Source organism: Symphalangus syndactylus, chromosome 8 (assembly GCF_028878055.3).
Source record: "Symphalangus syndactylus isolate Jambi chromosome 8, NHGRI_mSymSyn1-v2.1_pri, whole genome shotgun sequence".
NCBI lineage: Eukaryota > Metazoa > Chordata > Mammalia > Primates > Hylobatidae > Symphalangus > Symphalangus syndactylus.
In genome coordinates this window covers 97,867,418-97,874,030 of record NC_072430.2, presented here as the reverse complement: position 1 = coordinate 97,874,030, position 6,613 = coordinate 97,867,418, and the positions used below count along the sequence as shown (strand labels likewise).

Genomic DNA, 6,613 nt, shown 5'->3' with positions numbered 1-6,613 from the left:
ACTGACAGAAACCAGTTTAAAATTTAAATCCATATCCCTCCCGAATCCCGTAAAAGAGTTTGTAGGCCAAAACCTCTGCAATGACTGATGATACTCCTGTCAGGTGCCAGTAGATGCAGCAGAATTGCTCAACAAGTTTCTTAACAAGATAAACAGTAGGGAAGAATACAGAAAAACAAATGACTTATCATAAGGTTGCTTCCATGGCATTCTTCATATTTGTCCCTTAAAGTTATTTCCACAAATAAAGTATTTCAAAAGTAGGAAGTATTCTTACAAATAGATGTATCTTTAATTCTCTCTTAGCTCATTTGGTTTAATATTTGTAAAGAAATTACACAGTTGAAAAATATTATATTTCTAAAACTATGCCTCAATTTATACAAACTATTTTTCTATCTCAAAGATATAAATTGAGAGCATTTCATTTTGTGCTAACTGTACTATGAGTTTATTCCTCATTATGACCTAGTTATCCCTATGGATTTACAACATCAAGACTATTACTCATAAAAATGTTTTCTCTTGAAATCTAGAGTCTCTCAAAATCTAACCCAAGGAGGATTATTGCATATTCTCATGTCAGCACAAGACAGAGTACAATGTGTGTTTTTTCCCCCAACTTCACAGTTAAATCTACAAAAGTCAAAAAGAGAGTGTAACATGGAAAGTGAGAGCTGTATTAAGTATTTTAACCAGGCACATAAAAGTTCTTATGTTTACCCCCTCCCCTTCATGGGAAAACATCTGCATTCCCAGGTTACATCATTTGGCATATGCATTTTACCTCGTCTAGGTGGTCTATAGTCTGAAAAATATGAAAGTTTATAGATTTGGAGAGCTTAACCATTGTAGTACTATCTATAAAAAGTTAAACTTCCTACATATCATGTATATGCTCACCCCTGTTACATCTGTCTATTCAAACAAATATAGCCACTGGGAAATCAAAAAAGGACTTATGATCCTGAGATTGCTATAAGCTTCTAGATATCACATGCAGATATGTACCATACTGTATTACCGGGGGAGTTCTAAAGATAACCTTACTTATTAACATGAGTCTAATTGCTTTAAATCTTTTTAAATAAATTAGAAAATTAGATTAGCTCAAGGTTGTGTATATGCTTGCTCTTCAATTATAACATCATATTAGTTATACCTTCTTAGGGAATTTTAAAGCTTTAAGATGATTTAATGCCTATAATTCACATAAAATTGTATGAAAATAAAAGGAAATAAATGTAAAGCTGTATGTTGATATCAGATTGTGACCCCTGTATTACAGAAAAGCAAAGCAGACAATGATTACTAAAAGCATTTCTTGCAGTAACACTTAAAAAGAACAAATGGTCATTAATTAATATTAGAAGTACAGTTTTCTGTTCATTTGTAAAATGCATTAAAATTGCACTGGAAAAAAATCCATGATTAGATGTGCAATTATATTGATTCACTAAACATGAATATACTACTAATTCACTGAATTATCCAGAGCTTATAATATAATATCTCTAATGGAATAAAGTTGAACTACGTGGAATTAGCTTCTTAAAACAAAAAGATATATACTCTGGAACACATACTCAAAATATATTGCAAAGATTTCAGAGGCTAAGTGAAGAGCTGTGAAGTTTCGATGCCACCTTTGACAATTAACGTTCCTGAAAAATAGTGAAAACTTCATAAGAAAGGTGTGTCATTCTTGTCTTTGAGACAAAGTTAACACCAGAAATATGGCTTCATTAAGTGAAGAAGAGAAGAGACAAATTAGGGGTTCTAATAGAAAAAACATAAATATAATTTTATTTGCCATACCCAAGATTAATTAAGCCTAGTGTTCTCATGGTGACAGTCTAGAGTTCTGTACCATTCTACACAGCTATTCTAACAAGAATTCAAAACATAATATTCCTTAAATAAACTCCCATTTCCCTGTATATATTTATGGGGCACATGGGATATTTTGATACAAGCACACAATGTGCAATGATTAAATCTGAGTATTGAGATATCTATCACCTCAAACACTTCTCATTCCTTTGTGTTAGAAACATTTCAAATCTACTCTCTAGTTATCTTGAAATATACATGCAATAAATTATTATTAAATGTAGTCACTCTATTATGCTACTGAACACTGGCGCTAATTTCTAGTAATTGTATTTTTGTGCCTATTAACCAGCTCCTCTTGACCCACCCTTCCCGATACCTTTCTCAGCTCTTGATAACCATCAATCTACTCTTTACTTTCATTAGATCACTTTTTATTATTATTATTATTATTATTAGATCACTTTTTATTATTATTATTATTATTATTATTTCTTGAGACAGAGTCTCGCTCTGTAGCCCAGGCTGGAGTGCAGTGGCATGATCTCGGCTCACTGAAAGCTCCGCCTCCCGGGTTCACGCCATTCTCCTGCCTCAGCCTCCCAAGTAGCTGGGACTACTGGCACCCGCCACCACACCCGGCTAATTTTTTTTTTTTTTTTTGTATTTTTAGTAGAGACGGGGTTTCACCGTGTTAGCTAGGATGGTCTCGATCTCCAGACCTCATGATCCGTCTGCCTCGGCCTCCCTAGATCACTTTTTTAAACTCCCATATATGGTAAGAACATGTGATACTTGTCCTTCTGTGTCTGGCTTATTTTATTTAACATACTGACCTCTAATTCCATCAATGTTGCTACAAATGACAAAATTTTATTATTTTTATGGCTGAATAATATTCTGTTATGGATGTATATGATATTTTCTTTATCTTTTTATCTGTTGATGGGCACTTAGTTTCATTCAATATTTTGGCTATTGTGAATAGTGCTGCAATAAAAATGAGAATGCAGATATCTCTTTAATATATTGATTTATTTTCTTTGAATATGTATTCAGCAGTGGGATTTCTGGATCATCAAGTAGTTCTATCTGTAGTTTTTAGGGGAACCTCCATATTCTTCTCAATGGTGGTTTTACTAATTTACATTCCTACCAACAGTGTACAAAGATTCATTTTCCTCCACATCCTTGTTAGCTTTTTTATTTTCTATTTTTTGTATAAAACTCATTTGATTTATATTTCTCTGATGATTGGTTATGTTAAGCATGTTTTCATATAACTGTTGGCCAACTCCTTGCCATTTGAATAGTTTAAAAATATTTCCTTCATTCTGCAGATTGTCCTTCATTCTGTTAATCATTTCCTGTGTTATGCAAAAGCTTGTAAGCTTGATGGGATCTCATTTGTCCAGTTTTGCTTTGAGTGCCTGTGCTTTTGATGTCTTGCTCAAGATATCTTTGCTCAAATGTCCTGAAGCATTTCCCCAGTGTTTTCTTTTGGTAGTTTTATAGTTTCCAGTCTTAGATTTAAGTCTTTAATCTATTTTGATTTAATTTTATATGACAAGAAATGGGGGTTTAATTTTATTCTTCTGCATATGGATATTCTGTTTTTACAATACAATTTATTGAAGAGATGTATGTTTCCACAATGTATATTTTTGTTAACTTTGTCTAAAACAGGTTGACTGTAAATGCATGGATTTATTTCTGGGTTCTCTATTCTTTTTTTACTTTACTCGTAATCAGGGATATTTTCATTATTCTCATTACATAAATGTTGTTGATTTTGAATTTTAACTATTCTCATACTTGAAAACTCATGTATAAGTTACTGTTTTCAAATGTCTCCTATTTTCAAAGTCATCTTTTTAGTATTTTCATTGCTGTGATGATTTATGTATGGATGGTCTTATACCTAGATTATTGCAATATTGTCTGCTGTGTTTTCCCAGTCTCCTATCTATCACATTAATATTTTGACCCAATTGCCACTGAAATAATTATTATAAATTACCATTACGGACACAACCCTGTTCAAAAATATTTGATTGTCTCCTCAAATGAAAGAACATGGTTTGGGCATCTTAGCTGGTACAGGCAATCATGGATCATGTAATACAGTTTGTTGAGCCAAGTTGGCAGTTTGTAAAGGACTCGGTTCAGCTGGTTAAAAGATGCTCCGAACCTGATAGAAAAGAATTTCAGAAGATTGCCATGGCAACAGCAATAAGATTTGCTATAATGGGATTCATTGGATTTTCTGTGTAATTGGTTCATATTCCTATTAATAACATAATTGCTGGTAGCTGTATGTGTTTTGGAGGAGTGTTTTCCATCTTAGGGATGGGTGAACAAGTGAGGGTTTGAGAAGCTCATGGAGTGAAAATTTGCTGAATATTTTGTGGTTTCTTCCTTTTTATTTCTTCCAAGATGTTTTCTATTTCTAAATTAAAATATCATGAAAAGAAAAAGGAAAGAAGACAAAGAACGTTGTTTAAACACTTAGAACAACATTTAAAGATTTCCATATCAGAATCTGTGGAGGCTGTACAATGCAAAAATACATTTTCAGTAATAAAAGTCATTGTGTAAGAGGAGGATATACTATCAGGCACGGCTGAAACGAAGGAACCTTTGGCAGCATAAATTGTTGGGCTGCTGAATTTGTTATTTATCCCATATTTGTTTTGTCTTGTGTCATACTATTTTCACACTTTGACTTTCCTTTCATTAAGGATGTTTTTTATAACAAAGAAATCACCAACCATTTGAAGGCACTGGCTCTTGTTATCTTTTGAGAATTGTTTAAAATTATTGAAAACTGTTTGTTAGCTGCCCAGGATGATAGAGGAAGAGACATGCTATTAATCTGAGGATGATAGTTTAAAAGGAGAGAGATTTCCTGGAGTTTAGAATCCCAGGATTGGGGAATATATGAGGAAGCACATTGTATTGGTCTGGCTTCTCTAAGTAGACAGAACTAATAGGATATGTGTATATATGAAGGGGAATTTATTAAGAGAACTGAATCAAAAGATCACAAGGTGAAGTCCCACAATAGGCCGTCTGCAAGCTGAGGAGGAAGGAACCCAGTCCGAGTCCCAAAACCTAAAAAGTAGGGAAGCCAAAAGTGCCCCCTTCAGTCTGTGGCCAAAGGCTCAAGAGACCATGACGAATCCCTGGGATAAGTCCAAGAGTCCAAAAGCTGAAGAACTTGGAGTTCTTATGTTTGGGGCAGGAAGCATCCAGCATGGGAGAAAGATGAAGGCCAGAAGATTCACCAAGTCAAGTCCTTCCATGTTCTTCTGCGTGTTTTATTCTAGCCATGCTGGCAACTATGATTAGATTGTGCCCACCCAGATTGAGGGTGGGCCTGCCTCTCCCAGTCCACTGATTCAACTGTTAATTTCCTTTGCCAATACCCTCACAGACACACCCAGGAACAATACTTTGCACCCTTCAATCCAATCAAGTTTACACTCATTATTCACCATCACACACATTATGGTGGTGTTGGATAATAAGGCTTCATGAATATTTGCATGCTTCTGCATGATCAGGGCTTTCAGAGCGAAGAGTACTGGTATCTTGGTTTAAAGAAGGTTGCATGGCAAGCATGCCTTTGAAGTTAGAGATTTTTTTTTTCTTGCCAATGAAAGGTAAAATTGCTTCTTCCTTGAATCCTTTTGCTTACATTCTAAGGATAATGAATCCCAAGTCATTTGTTTACATTTTAGAATAGTAAAAGAGAGTTAAACACCTTCTCCTCGGCCCCCTTCCTTCACTCTTTCTCAGAGAGGATGTGTTTACGTTCCAGAACAGAGGCCTCCCTCACTCTTCTTCAGAGGGAGAATGGTGCAATATACCAGCTTCCCCAAATAAGCTCCAGGTTTTATATTCCAAGATGCATTTTGTCTGGTGCAAAAGCCCTGCATGTACAGGGGACAGAGCATGTACATTTTGCTACCATTTTTTCACTCTGTGGGGAACTGGTTCTCTGATCTAGAAGTATGGTGTTCCTATTAATAGATATAGATTGATAAAAACAGAGATAGAGATACACACACACATATATAGAGATTTATATATTTTAGATACACTTCATATATACCATATATGTACATATATATGCAGGAATCTCTCTCTCTATATATATATATGTGTGTACATATATGTGTGTGTGTGTTTGTGTGTACATATGTGTGTTTATAAAGTTGTGGCAGTTATCATATTAACAGGGTAATATCTCAAATCCTGCATAATTTCTGATTTAACAGTTGGTAGCAAGAGCTGCCTGAGTAAAGAAAAATTCTAGGTCCTGAAATACAGTGCCTGCTATATAGAAATAGAGCGGAGACTACTGGAAGAAGTAATTAGGGAAATATGTGAGGTTTTGCCCTATAACAATAGAAATTCCCCAATACTTGGCACTAATTCTACCTCAGTCTCTTGCAGTTATTAAAGTTTCTCAATTTTAAAAATTATAAATTTATAAATGTCTTTAAGATTAATTGGGGTTATGGTTAGATATACTTTGAATTGACAAAATAAATTGTGATATACATATCATGATTCATAGATATATATACATATATATGTGTATATATATATACATACACATATATATGTATATATATATAGAGAGAGAGAGAGGAAAGAAATACAAGCAGAAGACTTTAGTGTTCACGTCCAAAGTAAATTGAAACTGTGGTTCTTATGTCAATTTTAAAATAATAGTTCTAAAAAAAAAATAAAATAAAATAAAATAATAGTT

General features: G+C 34.0%; 1 pseudogene; it reads left to right on the top strand.

Annotated features, from left to right (window-relative positions):
* The first annotated feature begins 3,939 nt into the window (after window positions 1–3,939).
* On the top strand, window positions 3,940–4,637 carry LOC129488797 (protein transport protein Sec61 subunit gamma-like; annotated as a pseudogene).
* The last annotated feature ends 1,976 nt before the right edge of the window (window positions 4,638–6,613 follow it).